Source organism: Podarcis pityusensis (genome assembly GCF_964106645.2).
Source record: "Podarcis pityusensis genome assembly, chromosome: 7".
NCBI lineage: Eukaryota > Metazoa > Chordata > Lepidosauria > Squamata > Lacertidae > Podarcis > Podarcis pityusensis.
Genome location: NC_138031.1, coordinates 58,173,262 through 58,194,796, shown reverse-complemented (window position 1 = coordinate 58,194,796; position 21,535 = coordinate 58,173,262). Strand labels below are relative to the sequence as shown.

General features: G+C 41.4%; 1 protein-coding gene across 1 annotated transcript in view; it reads left to right on the top strand.

Moving 5' to 3' along the window:
- Positions 1-21,535, top strand: part of CARMIL1 (capping protein regulator and myosin 1 linker 1) — a 341,669-nt gene that overhangs the window by 196,418 nt on the left and 123,716 nt on the right. The window lies entirely within an intron of this gene.

Here is a 21,535-nt window from a genome sequence, read left to right as displayed (position 1 = left end):
ACAGGTTGATACTCGCTGTGGGGCAATCCTCTCTTCCTCTGAAGCAGCTTCTTCATTCCCGTAATCACAGTGAACAACTTGTGCTTTCACTGACCCTCTCCAAAGCAGGTTCACCACTAAATCAAACATTTAATGAATTGGCCTTCCTTCTTTTTTTGGATCCCGATTTACAAAGCTGAAGATAATTTATGAAAATGTTTTCTCCCCCATGGAGGTTTTCTAGGTGTTATGTGCAGCACTGGGAACATCACATGGTTCAAAAGGCTATGGACCAGGGCTTTATTTTCAGCCCAAACTTGCCAGAACTCAGTTCCGGCACCTCTCAGGTGGGCACCATTGCCATTATCAAAGAACAAGGGAGAAGCTCATGGTGAGCTCCGGCACCTCTTTGTCTAGAAAAAAAAATAGCACTGCCATAGACCATTATTTTTTAACTTTATGCAGAATATATCATTTGAATGAGCAGGGTAGATACCAGACCTCAGCTGGTAGCAGATGTTGCACTCGCCCTGAGAAAATGTCTGGTCTGACATTGTTCCTTGTGGAATGATTGTGCAATTTCGTCACCAAGCACCTGGCTCCCAATTTATCTCCCTGCAATCATGTTATATCACACCACTGTTCAATGCATCTTTTTGTTTTGTAAAGTGCTGCAGTTAGGCAATAAGCTGGGAACAATCGGGAACATGTGCTGGGACGAAGTAGCCTCCTGCAGGAGGAGAACAGGGCACTGAGGGATTTTAGTTTTGGCCCGTGTTAGTTGTATCATCGGCATTTCTGGACTGCTCCCTGGTGTTTACTTAAGGCTTGATGCAGAGCAGTGACCTGGAGATCTAACTAGCTATCCATTTTGCTTCCTTGTAGCTGGTGTTCAAAGACCTCTTGGCAGCTTCAGCCCATCTGCCCTCTTGGCTGAATTCCCGATAGCACTGAAATAGGAGGTTTCCAGATGTGAGATTCCCTCTCCTTTTCAGCTTTGAAAGAAAGATTACATACACAGTCTCAAGAGTGATGAATGGCCTGCTACTATGTATTGAACTTGCATTCTGGCTAGGAGGCGAGCTTGTGCTCATCAAGAACCCGAAGGCAGAGCAGAGAAGAGGCGAAACTCTCCCAGTTGCCATGTAAACTGTTGCCTTTTAACGGCAGGCACCCTTTGTTTGACTGATAAATCAATTATCAGCTGCAACAGCTTCGTTGCAGCTGCATACAGCTTGGCTCGCAATCATCTAGTTGTTGTTATTTATTCCTTCTCCGTTTCTTGGCTGAGTCCTGAATAGAGAAGGGGGGTGGGGGAAATGCCTATGACTAGCTTTTGCGTGCTGGGGAGTAAGTTACTGAGATCTGGCGTAAGGGCCCCTGTACCAAGGCAAGGGCACAGCTTGTCTGCTCGTGCCTGCTCTGAGTCGAAGCCCAGACTTAGCTACAGTGCAGCGACTGCTGCATATGCGCTAGGCCTTAGTGTGACACAGCAATGACACACTTAGAGCTTGTATGGTCCCACAAAAGGGGCTGGTGTGTGCAAGGTCACTGGCCATCCCTCACCTAGATCATATTGTATTTCATTTAATCCATATACATAACCTGTCTACAATCACAGCAAAAGAAAACGTATACAGTATTTGTTTCCTTACAACATACATTTACAGTGGTACCTCGGGTTAAGAACTTAATTCATTCTGGAGGTCCATTCTTAACCTGAAACTGTTCTTAACCTGAGGTACCACATTAGCTAATGGGGCCTCCTGCTGCCACCACACTGCCACCGTGCGTTTTCTGTTCTCATCCTGAAGCAAAGTTCTTAACCTGAAGCACTATTTCTGGGTTAGTGGAGTCTGTAACCTGAAGTGTATGTAACCTGAAGCGTATGTAACCCGAGGTACCACTGTATTTCCTTATGGTATACAGCAGGTAATTAATCTGCAACTTCTTGTGTCAGTTATTACAGGATGCTCAGGTGGAGATGAGCTCTGATCTTTGACCAGTCTTTTTTCTCCAGTTCCCACTCCCAGCACATATGAAAGAAAATATTCTCGTTCTTTCCACATTTCTAGTATCCCAATGAGTAATTCGTATTAATCCTTTGTATTACTTCTCAGCCCAAGCAAGAAGCAAATTTATTTCAAGAGCTCTGAAAAGCAGTGACATAGAGAACTGGAGGATTGTACCCCGTAACAACCCAGCCAGTGACTACCCCAGTGATTTTGAGGTGATCCAAATCAACGAGCATGGATTCCCCATTAGTCTATGGATGTAACATACCATATTTTTTGCTCTATAAGACTCACTTTTTCCCTCCTAAAAAGTAAGGGGAAATGTGTGTGCGTCTTATGGAGCGAATGCAGGCTGCACAACTATCACAGAAGCCAGAACAGCAAGAGGGATTGTGGGTTTCACTGTGCAGCAATCCCTCTTGCTGTTCTGGCTTCTGAGATTCAGAATATTTTTTTCCTTGTTTCCCTCCTCCAAAAACTAGGTGCGTCTTGTGGTATGGTGCGTCTTATAGAGCGAAAAATACGGTAACTGGATCTGTGTTGCTGTTTTTAACCTACCTCATTTTATTTTTGTTTCAATTAGCTTTTCCTCATTAGCTCCAGCAGACACCCAGGGAGTTTGACTGGCCAGCTTCAAAGTATTAAACAAGAACAGTGTCTTAAGTAATTAGCAGTGTTTGGCCAGTTCAGGCCTCTTTGAAAAAGCAGAAAAGGACTCTCACGCTGCCTTCTTCCAGTTTTTCTGTCAGTGGTTCCACAGTTCCCGTTGTACAGGCCAATTGATACCGCCAATGGCCACAATATGCATTGGCTGCCAGCAGATTGTAATAGGGTTAGAATCATGCCAATGAACCAGAGCCATGTTGCGGAAGCCGCCATAATTCGCCCAATCGCAGTGGCTCAGAAAGAGTCGCTATAACTGTGCCAATCCCAGGGGCTGTGTGTACAGCCCCCATATAGAGACATGATCCCAGCTGACTTGCCACAATCTTCCTTCTTTGTGTGTTCAACCTGAAGGGAGCCCACATCGGTCCCCTACCCCATGCCCTACCTCACTACTTAATGATACACTGGTGTATCAGGTTAAGTTTGCTTCTCCGTAGGAGTTGAGCCCAGTTGGAGTCTTGCTATGATGCAACTATCCAAGTCTGCCTGCTTGAACAGTGCACCCTTATCTTGCTTCTTACGCCAATTTCCCTTTAAGATCTCCTTGTGTTTGGTGGCTCTCCCCAAAAAGAAATGGGGCAGGGAGAATCATTGGCATCCATCTTTGTAGAAAAATGTTGTTTTTTGTTTCAAGCCCAGGGGTGAGGCTGCTAAGCTGATGATGTGCTGTTTCTATAACATTAAGGCACATGTGAAAGGGGAACACGGCTGTTGTCAAACCGGCATCTGTTCAGGGCTACCCAGTGACTTACTGTAACAACTTCATGGTGAGTTCTGGCACCTATTTTTCTTGAGGAAAAACACTGGTCATCATTATCACATTCTGAATAGACTCATGTGGCTATGCTTGATCTTACCATCAGGAGAAGCAGCAGCCTAAATTAAAATGCGTTTAAAGTACAGATACATTAATAAAATAAGCTTTATTTTTAAATAAAATATCTTAAATGTCAAGTGCTTTGGCAGTCATCTCAATACATTTCTTCTCGTTGGCCAGAACACTGGAAGCTGTCACTACAATGACTGCAAAGCATTGTGGGTCCCAACCTGGGTCCTGGTCTAGCTACCTTAAATGGTCAACAGAGCTGGTGTGATCCAGCTGCTTAGCAAGTCATCTTCAATAATACTGCAGTATCTGATGTTTCCAGATAATTCTATGGGACTCCAGGTTTATTTCTAACTGAATAATGAATTAGATAGAAAAACACAGAATACAGCCTACATGTGGAATGTTTCACATGTAACAGCTGCTTTTACTGTTCTAAAATTCAGTGTTTTTCTAGGAAGTAATAAGTATTTTTAAAAGATTGAACTTCCAGTAGATAATAAAGAGAGCTACATTATCTCCAGATCCTAAGAGTATCTTCATGTACAGCATGCCAGGAGTTAATAAACTGAGAGTTTGAATGGCAGGAAGACATTGATTTCTAGAGTTTTTGTATTGTACTGAAGTCAGAGGTGAACGAGTTCATGCACAATGGAGACGTTGCTTTCAAATAAAGGCAGCTCTGGAAAAGGAGGAATTTGAACAGGAAATCTTTGGGAAATTATACAGGAACCATTAGACTTTCTTTAAAAAAAAACAACCCCACAAAAAAAACCCTGATATCTTTCCCATATGATCCTGAAAGAAGAAACTCTATTCTTAAAGAAATGCTTACGTTATGCAGTCTGCTGGAAGTGGGGCTGATTTGTTTGTCCTTAATCCTTGTGTATATTGCAAAACGTGGATACTTCCAGCTGGAAATGTGTCTTTAAATGTAAATGCTTCTAAATGGAACAACCCAAGGTCCCAAAACAATCTGACCTAGGGGCAAATACCTTGCTGGAGCCAAATATACAAAGCTTTCTTCTCTTCCCAACTGCATGTTGGGGAAAACAGGCAGCAATGGCAGCCTGTTATAGTGCTGACAGGCACTGCTATGCTTCAACTACCAAGCTGGGGTGTGTAATACTAAAAAGGCATAAGTCAACTCACGGGAGGATTCCTCTAACATTACAGTAAGGCTCAGATGCTTCAAAAGGCAATGCAGGACCAGAATGTGTAGCATCTTTGGTACCAAGCACTTTGTCCTCCCTCTCTGGATTTGGGCCTGAAGGATCAGGCAAAAAAAGCTTGGATGCATGAAGGGTAAGTTGTATGCAAGCACGATTTGTGACATTGCACCAACTTAATTGCTGGTTGCATGTCTGTTAATACAGCAAATCTTAAATAATATATTTGTTGTTGTTGTTTAGTCGTTTAGTCGTGTCTGACTCTTCGTGACCCCATGGACCAGAGCACGCCAGGCACTTCTGTCTTCCACTGCCTCCCGCAGTTTGGTCAGACTCATGCTGGTAGCTTCGAGAACACTATCCAACCATCTCGTCCTCTGTCGTCCCCTTCTCCTTGTGCCCTCCATCTTTCCCAACATCAGGGTCTTTTCCAGGGAGTCTTCTCTTCTCATGAGGTGGCCAAAGTATTGGAGCCTCAGCTTCACGATCTGTCCTTCCAGTGACCACTCAGGGCTGATTTCCTTAAGAATGGATGCGTTTGATCTTCTTGCAGTCCATGGGACTCTCAAGAGTCTCCTCCAGCACCATAATTCAAAAGCATCAATTCTTCGGCGATCAGCCTTCTTTATGGTCCAGCTCTCACTTCCATACATCACTAAAATAATATATACAATGTCAAAATAACAACAGCATGCACGACTCCGTATCTCAAAGCCAAACAGTCCTAATATTTCTGAAATAAGTCCATGAGAACAACTCTCTATGTGTATACAGTGGTGCCCCGCAAGACGAACGCCTCGCAAGACAGAAAACCCGCTAGACGAAAGGGTTTTCCATTTTGGAGGCACTTCGCAAAACGAATTTCCCTATGGGCTTGCTTCGCAAGACGACAGCCCATAGGGAAATCTCCGGGACAGCGGGGAAGCGCAGCGCGTCTTCCCCACTGTCCTCGGACCTCCTCCCCCGCCCGGCATCAGAACGAAGCTCCGATGCCGGGGGGGGACGCCTCCTCCCCCCGCCCGGCATCGGAACGAAGCTCCGATGCCGGGCGGGGGGGGAACGCCTCCTCCCCCCGCCCAGCATCGGAACAAAGCTCCGATGCCGGGCGGGGGGGGAGGAACGCCTCCTCCCCCCGCCCGGCATCGGAACGAAGCTCCGATGCCGGGCGGGGGGGGGGAGGAACGCCTCCTCCCCCCGCCCGGCATCGGAACGAAGCTCCGATGCCGGGCGGGGGGGGGGGAGGAACGCCTCCTCCCCCCGCCCGGCATCGGAACGAAGCTCCGATGCCGGGCGGGGGGGGACGCCTCCTCCCGCCGCCCGGCATCGGAACGAAGCTCCGATGCCGGGCGGGGGGGGACGCCTCCTCCCGCCGTCCGGCATCGGAACGAAGCTCCGATGCCGGGCGGGGGGGGGCGGGGACACCTTCTCCCACCGCCCAGCTTCGGATGGCTTTCCTGAAGACTTGGGGAGGGAGGAGGGTTTTCCTTCCCACCGCCAACATTCAGAATGCTGTTCTGAATGTTGGCGGTGGGGAGGAAAAACCCTCCTCCCACGCAAGCCCCGGGAACAGAGGGAAAGCGCTGCGCGCCTTCCCCTCTGTTCCCGTACCTGTCCTGAAGGCTTGCGGTGGGGAGAAAAGCCCTTCTCCGCACCGCCAGCCTGGCAAGCGGTTTCCCTAGGAACGCATTAATTGATTTTCAATGCATTCCTATGGGAAACCGTGCTTCGCAAGACGAAAAACTCGCAAGAAGAAAAAACTTGCGGAACCAATTAATTTCGTCTTGCGAGGCACCACTGTACTTGTTCTAGCTGAATCCCAACAGAACTCAATTCAACGTTCCACCAAATAGGTCAACTCCAACCTTAGAAAGGCAATTTGCTCTTTTTACGAGAGAGAGAGAAATAGAGAGAGAGAGAGCGCACTGAATTGTATAGTTCCTTTTCAGGCCAACCAGAAGAAGATTCATGAAACAGAGACTGGAATCTGGGTTTCTTGTTGTCAGAGTTACATTGGGATCGCACAAGTATACACATAGAGAGTTGTTCTCATGGACTTATTTCAGGACTATTTGGACATTTTGTCTTTCAGATACTAAATTGCGCGTGTTATTATTTTGGCATTGTACATATTATGTAAGATTTCATGTATTAGAAGGTGTCAAACTGTCGTACATTATTGTTAATGAATTTTTGTATACCACATACAGAGTTGTTTAGTTTGTGATTTATCTCTCTGTATTCCTTGGGTGTGGTATTGGGCATGTCTGTTAAGGCATCAATCTTAGCTTCCAAATTCCTGGCTTTGTGGGGTTTTAGACCTGACTCCTGACTTGTTGCACATTCCTGCCTCCTGGTTCGACCTGTGATCTTGGTCCCCGCCAGCTCCAGGCTCCTGGCTTCTGACATTCTCCTGACTGTTACCCATGGCCCAGTCCTGACTCTGTGGCAGTTGATTTTATCAGTTCATGCAAATGAAGTGCTCTGTTGAGTCATACTGTAGTTATGCCGACATTCTTCAACCAGACCTGCTCCTCAGTCAGCTCCCAGTGGTTGCTGGAAGTATATTTAGGGCAGGACAGCCAGTCACATCACTCTAGCATTTCCAACCTTACCTGACTTCGTCCTCCACTCCCCTTTATGCTTCACCATATAATAGTGGTAGTAATACAATTCCTTTCTATATTGATTGATTTTAAGCGTGTCACATTTCAGAATCAGAAATCATCCCAAAGCAGCTTATAAGAAAAAGTCAAAGCAATAAAATAAAACATTATTAATTATACCATTGAAACCAATAAAATACAATATTTATCTCATTAAAAACAAAGCAGCAGATAGTAAAACCACATGTAAGCACAACAGCTAAGCCTTTCATTTCTGGCACAGGATACCAACCACCCTAGCTTATCTTAACTAAAAGCAGATTTGGAAAAGCCTGAAAGCTCATCATAAGAAAAAATCAAGTTGACTCGCTTGAAAATATTATTACTATTATTATTATTTACTACAGGGCCAAGCTTGACTTGCTACTAGAAATATATATATATATATATATATATATATATATTTTCTAGGAATAATTCCATTTTCACCCAACTGCTTCTGTACTAACCTGCGTGGAAAGAATCCAGAAAAAGAAAACAAACCACCAAACACAAGACAGCATGTGCTTTAGTAATGTTGTGAGATCATAGTATAAAGTTTAGAATTGGAGTGGAAATAGAGGTCAATATTAGAATGACTCTAAAGAAGCTGCTACTTATTTGTTTATGAAAGTACAGTACTTCTTTCGTCAAAAGTAGCATGTTTTCCCTTGGATTTCTGAACATGTGATGGAAGATTACAGTAACCAAAATAACCTTGTCTAATAGCCTGTCAACAATGCCTGACAATAATGGTTCTGCCATCTCCCATTCTGCAGATTTCCCCAATTAACCATGTGGGCAGAACAAAGAACTTCCCAGAACTGAGTAACCACCGAAATCTGGAGCCCAAAAGCTTCTATCACTCCTCACAATACAACTGTGCTCAAGCCAGTCTCCAGTCTTGCATTGTTATCTTGACATCTAGCTTCAGGAGTGACCTCAGATGCCCATCAGTCATGTTCTGCCTGCACGAAAGAACACATCAAAAGTGTAGGTAAAAGAGGATGGAGAGGCGAGGTGGAGGGATTTTTCTGATGCACATTTAAGAAAATAAAGTTACTGTGTTTTTAAGAGCATCAGTAAAAGTTATTTTATATATTAAACCCACCCAACGCCCACTGTCACAGTGTGGTCTGAGCATGAATACTGGGTGAATACAAGTAATTTTTTAGAAGTCTGTAGTAGTAGTACAATAATGATTATAACAATATTATTGTACCTATCAATAACATAAACTATAATAATAGATCACAAGAATCTAAGAATAGGCCCTGCTGGATCACAACCCATAGTCCAGTATGCTTTTCTTACTCAAAGGCTCATAGCTGACCTCCCTGCTTCAGTATTCCTTTCATACCAGTGTTTTTTCCCCACTGGAGGGCCTTAGCAGCAGCTCTAAGGGGTGATTTATGTTTGGGAAACAGTGTGTGGGAAAGTTAAACACCTCCCGCCCTCACTGACCGAACAAGATCAGAGCTCTCTGCTGCTGCGTTAAAGTTAAAATCACTTACAATTGCTCCACCAATATATTTGGTATGATATTTGTTTGATCTTCTTTTGTATAAGGATCTGCCTGGAGAGGTATATTATTATTATTATTATTATTATTATTATTATTATTATTCAGTATGGGAATGTTTGCATTGAAATAAATAATAAAAGGCCAAAGAGAAAAACAAATTTGGAACAAGAAATAATATTATATATAGGTGTCACTGTATTTTGTGCTTCCGGTGAGTGTTATTCTTCAATGAATTCTTCATGCAGGGAAAGTACGAAAAGGCTTTCATTGGTAGGGCTGCCATACATCCGGAATTTCCCAGACATAGCCGGGATTCGGCAGTTGCAAGCAGTGTCTGGACGGAAATCTCTGAAATGTCTTACAGTATTTGTTTGTAGGTCTCATTTTCATTTCCAAGAGCTTTACTACTGCACAATGTGGCTACACTGGTCTGAATTATTAAGCAGACAACATACAATATTCCTGAATGCTATAAAGAGTGTTAAAATCAATTGCTGGTAGTGTCTGCCTACTTCTGTGTAGAACTTCAATCCCAAATCGAATGAGGAATACAGTCTGCTAAATATTGGAATCTATATAACCCATGTGATATCATGCAGCAGCAAGCTAAACTGACTCCCTTGCTGCAGAGCAGCAGAGAAAACAGCCTGTAGGTTAGTGATTTCAAATTATCCTTGAGATTTCTTGCTACCTGGCATATTCACAATTCCAAACTTATATCCTGAGCTCAGCTAGATAGTCAAATGGAATGTACATGCCAGCATTAACTGCTGCTGAACAGATGTTAACCCTGCCTTGCACACATGACTCTGGAATGCAATAAAATTAGGCCGTTCTGGGAAAATATTTTGTCTTCATTTACTTACAGTGCTGACTAGAACAATGGGTTTGATCTTCTTTAGCCTTGGCTCATGGAAATAACCCTTAAGCACAGAAAGAAGTGATCTATAGGGTTATGACATAACTTTTAAGAGAAGCACCTTAAGGGAAATCTTAAAGAAATCAACGCCGCCTGAATCGTTAGCGCAAGGAGGAAAGAAACAGGATGATCATCCACATTTTTTCCTGTTAGTTAAACACTGCAAATAATAATTGGTTGCACACTGCAATGGTTAGTTAAGAACTTGTTAAGCTGGAAAATCAAATACAATCAAATACTCCTTTGGTTGTTGGGCCCAAATGGCTATGATGATGGGAGATCTGTGATGGGCTTTCCCACATTTTTTTCTACAATCCTAAAAGCAGCTAAGGGACATTGGAACAGGACCATGGAGGTGGGGGACAACCTCATCCCCTTTATCCCAGTCAGAACTCCTCTTCCCACTGCAAATTGTTCCTTTCTACGTGGACAGAAAACATAATGGCTCCGTTATGGGTATCTGCTTATTTCCACCAGAGAACAAAAAACCAGCTTCATAGGAAAAATCATTTGGAAAATAGTACCATGGTTCCTCCATCCCTACCCCAGCGCCCTAATGTGACTTATCCTTTCCTTCAAACATCCTTAGCTTCAGCTGTACACATGTAACATATGTCTTCAGAATTCTCTGGGCCAGCAGAAGATATGGCAGCAGGTTAACAGGCTGTAAAAAAAAGATATTGAACCTTCCAGTCTATGTTGTTACCTATTTTGACCACATCAGATCAGTGGGTATGGACAATGCCAGCATGGACTTGTTAGAGTAGAAATGGAGCTAAAATGAGCTTCAGAAATTTTGCTCATGCAAGTGGGGCAGCACATCCACATATCCAAAAAGCAGCTTCAGGTGCCCTTGTGATTTATGTTTGCCATTATTTCTGCAGGTACCTACATAATTAAGATTACTGCTTACAATGAATAAATTTGTGCTGAGATATCATAATATTGTCTGAGTACGTGTCCTTGCCTGGCAGTTGGATAAGGCTGAGCCTATGTTTAGTTTCACACAACCCTAGGAATATGATATATTCAGAGAAAAGTATTGCTCTCAAAGATTTGACAAATTAAGCTTTCTCAGACCAGTTGATAAGCCCGAGAGATTTACACTGTTAAAAATTTATTGGTACTTTATGGGAAATCAATGCATCATTTTATCTTAAAGTGTCCATTATTTGGAAGTAATATAAACTTAGCTTAAAACGACAACAGAAAGCAAAGTAATTTATCAGGCTTGTGGCTTTCAAGCATAAATGTCAAAGAGCTCTACTTAATTTTTCATTTTCAAGTTCAATTTGCTAACCAGTTTTGAGTCTTAAGGGATGAAAACTCTGGCTACTAGCTTTGAAGAACCTCCATTGGCTTTAGAAGAAAGCTCAGGTTTATACAGCCAAAGAGTTAAATTTTAAAGGATTTCAGCTTGGTATGCAGTGATTTCTAGGAACATTTAGAAAAATATATTACCTGGTAAAATTAACTGAAGCTTCTACATGAACTTGATATAAATACTAGATGAGATTTATGGTGAAACAATTGCATTTTACCAGCAATTGTACCAGAGAGCCAGCCAGATCCTTATAAAAGTACTGTAGATATCAACATAAGAAGAACTCTATCAAGAAGGAATGAACTCTATTGAATCACTGTGCTATATTGAGGTTCTCATTTTATTTGTTTTTAATGATGAAAATAGATATAACTTCCTAAGCCAACTTGTCCATAAAAATCCACAGGATCTAAACCAGAACTGCTAATGGAAACTGTTTATTGGTTCACCAAATAATTTATAAGGTTTGGACACATTAAATGGAAACACATTAAGGAATGATGTCACAACACTAAATGTATACTGCTGCCATTCTGTTGTGTTCACCAAGAATGAACTGATTGTAGCAAGTGCATTCAGGAATGCTGTAATGGTTGTGCAGAAATAAGAACGTTTTTTCCATTTTTACAAGCCATCAAAATACACAGGAGAGTTTTATATGAAAGCAGGAAACAATAGCCTCCAGATGAGATGTGGTATCCTCAGTGATTGCTTGCAGTCCCAAGAATAACAAAGTCTAACAGTATATTTTCTCAAGGGGCCACTTGTGATTGCAAAGCCTGAAATGACCAAGAAGATTAAAAGACAAGGTGTGGCTTTATCTGAAGGTCTGCACAAGATCAATTTGCTTGGTAGAAGATTTGCCATTGCTTATTGCCATTGTCTTTAAGCCTATACAGTGGTACCTTGGGTTAAGTACTTAATTCATTCCAGAGGTCCGTTCTTAACCTGAAACTGTTCTTAACCTGAAGCACCACTTTAACTAATGGGGCCTCCTCCTGCTGCTGCGCCACCGGAGCACGATTTCTGTTCTCACCCTGAAGCAAGGTTCTTAACCTGAAGCACTATTTCTGGGTTAGCAGAGTCTATAACCTGAAGCGTATGTAACCCGAGGTACCACTGTATAACATTAGAAACGGGGTGTTTCTCCACTAAGCTTCCTCTTAGTACCATATTGAAAGTGAAAATGTATTAAATCCTGTTTGTTTTCAAATTTGCACTGAAGAAATATACAGTGGTACCTTGGTTCTCAAACACCTTGGTACTCAAACAGCTAGGAACCCAAACACTGCAAACCTGGAAGTAAGTGTTCTGGTTTGCGAACTTTTTTCGGAAGCCAAAAAAAGCCCTCTTCGGATATTTATTGCACATCTAAGGATTTTTTTATATGATCATATACCCAGAATATACCCACTCTACTCAAATATCCAAGCCAAGGAGCCAGTACAAACAGGATGTGGTCTAAACCACTGGGCCTCTTGGGCTTCCAATCAGAAGGTCAGCCGTTCGAATCCCTGCGACAGGGTGAGCTCCCATCGCTCTGTCCCAGCTCCTGCCAACCTAGCAGTTCAAAAGCACACCAGTGCAAGTAAATAAATAGGTACCACTGCAGTGGGAAGGTAAACGGCATTTCCATGTGCTCTGGCACTCATCATGGTGTTCTGTTGCGCCAGAAACAGTTTAGTCCTGCTGGCCACATGACCCAGAAAGCTGTCTGTGGAAAAACGCTGGCTCCCTTGGCCTAAAAGCAAGATGAGTGCCATACTGTAGTCACCTTTGACTGGACTTAACCATCCGGCGGTCTTTACCTTTTACAAACAGGATTCTATTCTAAACTGGCTAAGGGGTTCTGTGAGACTTTAAGATTAGTAAACTTCTACTATCCACAAGTATAAGCAGTCCCAAGGGGGAGGTAGGTGACAAACAGCTCACTCCCCCATTCCTGGACTTTTGTAGCTATATGAAAGAAATGCACTTTTTGCATTTCTGAATTGAAATATAAACTGAAAAATTTAATCAGGTTGCAGTCCTAAGCTTGCTCACTCCTTCAGAACTAAACCATGGAGGAAATGTGTTTAGAATTGGAGCCTTAATATATATATTTTTTTTTAAAGCAATTTATTAAGTTTTACAATAAAAATAAACATAATAAACAATGTAACATTGATCTTAACATATTTTCACATTTTCTTTGGACTTCCTCACATCTCCCGCTCCCATTTTCATCGTTATAACGTTTTGTCAGCAATTTATCATCTTATTTAAAATTCTTATATCCCTTATATTTCATAATCTTATAGTTCTCAAAAGGAGCTAAGTTTCACAATCTTACTTATTTTCTTAAAAACTTCTAAATTTAGTGGTGCTCAGTTGTTTTGATCTAGCGTCTTGTTTAGCATTCGCTCAAATTACAATACTTTTGTAAATAGTTCTTAAATTTCTTCCAGTCCTCCTCAATCCTCTCTTCTCCCAGGTCACGGATTCTGCCGGTCATTTCAGCCAGTTCCATGTAGTCTATCAGTTGTATCTGCCATTCTTCCAGTGTGGGTAGATCTTGAGTTTTCCAATGTTTTGCGAGAAGTATCCTTGCTGCTGTTGTTGCATACATAAAAAGTGTCTGGTCCTTCTTTGCCACCCCTTGGCCGACAATACCCAAAAGGAAGGCCTCTGGTTTCTTAGTGAAGGTATATTTAAATACCTTTTTCAGTTCATTATAAATCATTTCCCAGAACGCCTTCACTTTAGGGCAAGTCCACCAGAGGTGGAAGAACGTTCCCTCATACTCTTTGCATTTCCAACACTTATTATCAGACAGGTGGTAAATTTTAGCAAGTTTGACTGGGGTCATATACCATCTATATATCATTTTCATTACATTTTCTTTCAAAGCGTTACATGCAGTAAATTTCAATCCATTGTTCCACAACCTCTCCCAGTCCTCAAACATGATATTATGCCCAATGTCCTGTGCCCACCTTATCATAGCCGATTTAACCGTTTCATCTTGTGTATTCCATTTCAACAGCAAGTTATACATCCTTGAAAGTACCTTAATCTTTGGTTCTAACAATTCTGTTTCTAATTTCGATTTCTCCACCTGGAACCCTAGTTTTTTATCATTTTTAAAAACTTCTTTAATCTGAGCGTAATGTAACCAATCTCGCACTTTGTCTTTCATTTTCTCCAAACTCTGCAATTTCCAATTGTCTCCATCCTTTTCTAGTATTTCCCAATATTTTGGCCATTTAGCCTCCATATTGGGTCTTTTTCGGGCCTTGGCTTCCAAAGGTGAAAGCCACCTTGGTGTCTTATTTTCCAGCAAGTCTTTATATTTTATCCAGACATTAAACAATGATTTTCTGACAATATGGTTCTTAAAGGCCTTATTTGCTTTAACCTTGTCATACCATAAATATGCATGCCATCCAAAAGCATTGTTAAACCCTTCCAGATCTAGCACATCAGTGTCCTCAAGAAGTAGCCAGTCTTTTAGCCAGCAGAACGCTGCGGCTTCATAATACAACTTTAAGTCTGGCAGGGCAAAGCCCCCTCTTTGTTTTGCATCAGTTAATATCTTAAACTTAATTCTGGGCTTTTTGCCCTGCCAGACAAACTTAGAAATGTCTCTCTGCCACTTCTGAAAGCACCCCGTTTTGTCCAAGACCTGAAGTGTTTGAAATAAAAACAACATCCTTGGCAATACATTCATCTTGATAGCAGCAATTCGGCCTAACAAAGAAAGTTTCAATTTTGACCAACTATCTAAGTCTCTCTTAATTTCTGTCCAGCATTTTTCATAATTGTCCTTAAATAGACTTAGATTTTTTGCTGTTATGTTTACCCCTAGGTATTTTACTTTTTTAACCACATTAAGTTCCGTCTCATTCTGAAACCGTTCTGACTCTGTATCAGTCAAGTTTTTCCCCAAAACCTTAGTTTTCTGTTTATTTAGTTTAAATCCAGCCACCCGACCAAAGTCATTAATCAGTTGTAATACTCTTTTCGTACTGGGCTCTGGCTTCTGCAAGGTCAAAACCAGGTCATCTGCAAAAGCTTTTAATTTATATTGTTTCTGACCGACCTGAATTCCTTCCACCAACCGATCCTCTCTAATCATGTTCAATAGCACTTCCAGAACCGAAATAAATAACAAAGGGGAAATAGGGCAACCTTGTCGTGTCCCTTTTTCAATTTTAAACTCTTCTGTAACCACATTATTAACTATCAGTTTAGCTTTCTGTTCTGAGTATATCGCCCCGATCCCATTCTCAAAGCCCCGTCCCACTCCCATCTCTTTTAAATTTCCCATCATAAATTTCCAGGAGATATTGTCAAAGGCCTTCTCCGCGTCTATAAAGATTAAAACTGCTTTTGTATTTATGTCTGTTTGCAAAAGTTCCAAAATGTCAATAATGTTCCTTGTATTAGCAAACAGATGTCTTCCTGGGAGAAAGCCGGCCTGGTCCTTATGAATTACTTCATTTAAAACTTTTTTAAATCTATTTGCCAAAATGTCTGCAAATATTTTGTAATCCACATTTAAAAGAGAGATGGGACGGTAGTTCTTAAGTTGTGTCTTTTCAGCTTCCGACTTTGGTATTAATGTGATAAACGCTTCCTTCCACGACTCCGGTGCCCTCCTCCCCTCCATAATTTCATTGCTGACCTCCATCAAAGGTTGTATCAAATAGTCTTTTAATGTCTTATAGTACTTGGAGGTCAGCCCATCTGGTCCTGGAGATTTGCCAAGTTGCATGTTCTGGATGGCTTGTTCGATCTCCTGTCGTGTTATTTTAGAGTTCAGGATTGTCCTATTTTCTTGTGACAATTTAGATAGTCCGTTTTTTACCAGAAATTGTTTAATCTCAGCCTCATCTTGCGGCCCTTGGGTGTATAATTTTTTGAAATATCTCTGGAAACACTTTCTGATGTCCACTGGATTCTGAATGTTTTTTCCATCAACCTCTAAGTTTGTAACAGTATTTAATCTTTGTCTTCTCTTCAGCTGCCAAGCTAGCAGTTTTCCACATTTATTCGCTGACTCAAACGTTTTTTGTTTCATTAATTTAACCTTCCATTCAATTTCCTGATTTATCAATTTAGAATATTGTGTTTGATAAAGTTTAATTTCTCTCAGAGTTGGCTGTGACTTCGGATTCACTCTTAATTTTTTCTCTAATTCTTTTATTTTATCCAAAATCTTATCTTTTTTCTCATTTTGTGTTCTTTTCTTTACTGCATTCTGTTGTATCAAGAATCCCCTCATTACAGCTTTGCTTGCGTCCCAGATTATTCTTTTTTCCACCATATTATTCATATTTATCTCAAAATAGTCCTTCAAAACTTTTTGGGCCTTCTTGGTAATTTCCTGATCTCTAAACAAATTGTCATTCATCTTCCATCTAAAGGATCCAGTTGGTAATAGTGTCATATCCATCTTTACTGCATTATGGTCGGAGCAGGTCTTTGGGCAGATTTCCACTTTTCTGACCTTAGGTGCCAGGCCTCTAGAAATCCATATTTGGTCGATTCTTGTCCAGGTCAGTTGGGCTTCAGAAAAGAATGTTCCCTCTCTTCCTAGTGGGTTCTTTGTCCTCCAAATGTCAATCAAATCCATATTGTCAGTCATTTCAAAAAAGGTTTTAGGTAGTCTGCCGTCTTTTGTAACATTTTGACTTTGTGACTTGTCCATGTTAGTTGATACGACCCCATTCATATCTCCCATCATTATGATGTTGTTGTAGTCTAGATAGTCCAGCATTGTCTCCTGCAACTTCTTGTAAAATTCCGATTTCCCTTCATTAGGTGCATAGATTCCTAATATCAGCAGTTTCTCTCCTTGATATTGTATCTCAATAGCCAAAATTCTTCCATGTTCATCTTTAAATAGGAATTTAGGTGACAGGCTCTCTTTTGCATATATCACCACACCTCTCTTCTTAACTTTGTCGGACGATACAAATTCCTGGCCCAATCTTTTGTTTATTAACACTTTTCTGTGGAGCCTCGTCACATGTGTTTCTTGTAAACAAATAATGTCCAATTGTTCTTTTTTTAATATATGAAATATTTTCTTCCTTTTTTCCGGAATGTTACAACCATTAATATTCCAGCTCAACAGTTGCAGAGACATCCTGAACTATCTGGTTATTTTTCAAGGGGTGGTATCTTCTCAGGATCTTCAGGTTCCACAGATGCTGATGTTGGTACTGGCGTTGCCTCAGGCCCAGAAGGTAGTTCAATTCCTTTTTGAAGGTCCTCTCCGTATGTAGACAGGAATTTGTCTCTCTCTTCCAGTGTTCTTACTTTAACCTTTCTCCCTCTAAAGGTAAAAGATATTCCTTGGGGAAATTCCCACCTGAATGGAATTGCGTTGCTCCTTAGTAGTTTAACAAGTTCAGAATAGGCGGCTCTAAGATCAAGCAGTAGTCTTGGGATATCTTTATAAATTTCAATTCTTCTATCCAAGACCTCCAGTGATTTTACAAAATGTAGTCCCAAAATCTTATCCCTTTCCTCCTTTGATCTCAATGTTATCAAACAGTCTCTGGGCCTCTCCTTCTTTATGAATCTTCCAAGTCTGAAAGCTGACACGATTTTAAAGTCCTTTTCTTCCAAGTTCCAAAACTTGGAGAATTCTTTGGTCAAAAACTCAGTTAGATGTCCTTCTTCTGCCTCTTGTAGTGATCTAATCCTTAAATTGCTCTCACGGTTTCGCAGTTCTATCATAGAGAGATAAATCTGATGTTCCCCAACTTGTTTAGTGAGTGGTCTTACCTCTTGCTCTAAATTTTCTAATTTTTGTCTAGTGTCCTCAGTCAATTTCCGATTTTCTGCTGAGGCCTCCGTTAACTGTCCAATTGCTTGTGCATTCTGTGCCACTTGTGTGGTTAATTTATTTAGACATTCTGTGTTTTTGTCAATCTTTGCTGATTGCGCATCTACTTTCTTGTCCAAAGCTTCCAATTTTTCAAAAATTTTGTCTAGAACAGAAACAGATGCTCCTGAGGCCATATCTTCCAATTGTAACTGCTCTGCTTCGCCCTCTCCCTCCACTTCTGAGGGCAAAGCAGGCACAGATGATCTACGTGTCTGTGAGGCTGAGGTTAGAGTTGTTAAAGTTGTTTGTTTAGCTCTCCCTCTTTTTCTTGTGCCACTCATTCCAACGTTATCTTTCAGTCAAGGTCACACTGAGTTATTCCCATGGGAATGGAAAGGTCCAGAGCAAGCAAACAGCAAGGGAATCGAAAGTAAAAAGTGCATGTAAAGTCACTGTTTTAGTCCAATCCTCTAGAGGGAGCTTAATCTGTCTTTCAGAGTCTAATTTAATGTCCAAGAACCTTCAAGTACAAATATTTAGCAGAGTTTATAAATAGTCACTTTGTTGCAGACAGTGCTTATTTATCTCCAAAAAGAATGTTTCAAATTTAAAAGGTCTCAATACCCTCAGATTGTTTCAAGTTCCAATATACAGTATCCAAATCTGCAGTACTGACAGCTCCCTTAGTGCTCAGGCAGCTCCTGACTCTGGGTTTCACCTTCTAATTTGTAATCCAATAAAAGGAGGAAAGTCAAGTGCAAGTAAAAATCCCAAATCTTTAGCTTAAAGTCTTTACTTTAAGATGCAAGTTCAATAGATGCTTAGATCTGTAAAACTTAGAATCTCTTTCTTTCAGCCTCCACTCCTCCAGCTAATTGCTTTTTTCAAGTTCAATGGCTGCGGAAGACGGACTTCCTGCTTCCACGTCTCTCCGCTTTCAGCCAAGTTCAAGCCAATTTAAATTTTCCCTTTAAAGTCTCAAATTCAAGTGACTCAGTCTTTTACTCACAAGTTAGTTGCTTTTTCGTCCAAATCCGTAATTTAGCAGGAAAAGGGATCAGCGCTCACCGACAGTAGCAGCGCGGCTTCGCTCCTCAGGCTGTGAAACAGCTCTCAGCGCCGCAACCCCCCTCCGCGCTCCGGAGCCCCTTACGGGGTTCCTTCTGCACTTGGAGGGTCGCTCAAGGCGCCCACCGAGCCTCAAGACCCCAGGCTCTTGCCGCCTGGGGTTTTCCAGAGTGGGTCTCCGCTTCGCCGTAGCGGACGACCCGTTGCCTGCAGAGCCTCCTCTCCCTTTCAGAAGAGGACCGCCATTGCCGTTCGCGCCGCCCCCGGAAGTTGGAGCCTTAATATATTATATAATATAACATTATTATTTCTCTTTCAGAAATCTAACCAATGAGAAAAAAAGCTCACCCACACTTTGTCCTTTTGTGAAATTTCTCTTTTGGTGTCACCACTGTGACCACAAATTTATATTTTCTTCTCCACAGTCCAGTCAACTCAGGATCAAAGCGGTAATAACGTCTACCAAAAAAAGTTAACCATTACTGAGGTGTCTCTAAGATGTGGAAGAAATGCGAAATCTCTAGCTGATTAAAATCACAACAAATAGCTAGGAAATGGCTGAATAAATAAACATAATGGGAGCTGAAGACATCACTGTGGGGGAAATGAATGATGGAAGCAATGACCTGGTGATAATTCCAGTTGCTGATGGAATTTAGGTTCAAGATATCAGACTACTATTGTTTACACTTGGCTTATGGCTTTGGGTGAGTGCCTAATGGCAGTAAAGAACCTTCGATATAGTATGAAGAACAACAGAATCAACTTGTTTCTGAGAGAATAGATCAAAATACCAATTTAACTTTTAATTTTTTATGAAACACTAAGAAATATCAACAGATCATGCTTGAACAGACTGAACTGTGCTTTGGGAGACTCAATTCTAATTGCACTTCCATTGAAAAAAGTGGGACTTCTGAGTAAAGATGCATAGGCGTAAGCAGATAGCAATGATATTAGGCTAAAAAGAGGACCTAATGGGTTCTGTGGGTGATTTAAGAATATTATTCTTCTGTTTGTAAATGGTTTTACATGATTTTAATATTCTATTTTTACATGGCTGTGAACCACCCAGGGACCTTATGGTGAACGGTGGATAAGAAATCTAAAATCCATTATTGTTGTTGTTATGCTATAGGTTGAATAGCAGTGATGTCACCCTGCTCGTGGCACCATTTCTCAGACTAATAAAGTTGCAAAATCTTCCATTGGAGGTGGCTCTTAATTAACAAGGTTGCTAAGGCTTGTCTTCTCACTTCCTTCTGGCTAATGATGGAATGTGAAAACAATAGCTTCACCCAGGCAGCATCCCAGAACATGACATGAATGCAGGTGTTCTGAGTCAGGATGTCAAACTGGTATGATTGCAGGACTGTTTTCCCTCCTTATGTGGCCTCGGATCTTTCAAAAATAAAGAAAACATCTCAGGTGCCACGAAGCTGAGCTTCATAAAATGTCTTTAGTTTAGCATCTGCTACTCAGGTGTTGGCTGAAGGTCAAACTAGAAACGAATGCAGGCATCCCCCCAAATACAGTACGCATGTCCAACTCGCATGCGACCATGTATATGTGCCGTGCCAGGAAATAAATGAATAAATTGATTAGCTACTTGAAACCACTGCATAAACACAGTTAATATCACGTTGAGAGTCATACTGGGATGGTGGCTTCTGCAGTATGGCTTGTCATGTGGTTAGCTGGCTTGTGTAATTGATCTCTAGCGGAGCTGGTGTAATGAAATCTATGTACAGTTACAGAGAGTCAATGACCATTTTTTTCTTCAGCTCCTTATGACTCTGCTGTTCCAAACCTTTTCAGTGGAGTCCTATGCATGTTTTACTCAGTTTCCTCAGTCCCACTGAATTGAGAGGGGCTAACTCTAAACTAAGTGGGCATAGGACTGTGGCCTTAATACAGAATCAGATACCTAACACCAACTACAATGCTATAAATAAAAAAGAAAGAAAAGGTTTATTTAAATCACTGTGCATATTTGTCACTATTCCTCAACCTGCAACGCTCTGGGGATAAGCTGTAGTCACCATATACCCCACACTTCTGCTTGTCCTGTGCTTACAAAGCCTTGCCCCGATCCTTTCAAAGGGGAAAACTGCTCTTTAGCTCTAAATTGGAGCAAGCGTCAATCCAGAGAAAACCCGAATTGCCATATAAAGTTCCATGTCAGAGTGATTCCCCCCTCCTCCCTCCAGAAGTTTCCCAGCAAAAACACACTCTTTAAAGCTGAAGCAGAGCAAATAGCAATCTGTCAAAAACACCAATTGTGCTTAAGCTTTAAAGAACAGGTTTTTGCAGGGAAAGTTCTGGACCAAAAAGTAGAAGAAAAAAGCACTCCAACACAAGAGTTTTAAAGTGCAGAACTGTGTCTGGAAAGAGTAGTACAAAAGTTAAGTATGGATAAGCCCTGCGACTGAGTGCTAAAAAGTAGTTTTACTTGGGAGAAAGCAGCAGGAGAAGAGGAAGTGTGGATATGCCCAGTTTAGTAAAAATATGTTTGTGTAGTTTTTTTAAAAAAACAAACTCATGCCCAATAGAGAATATCAGGACTTTCCTAATGTAGTGAT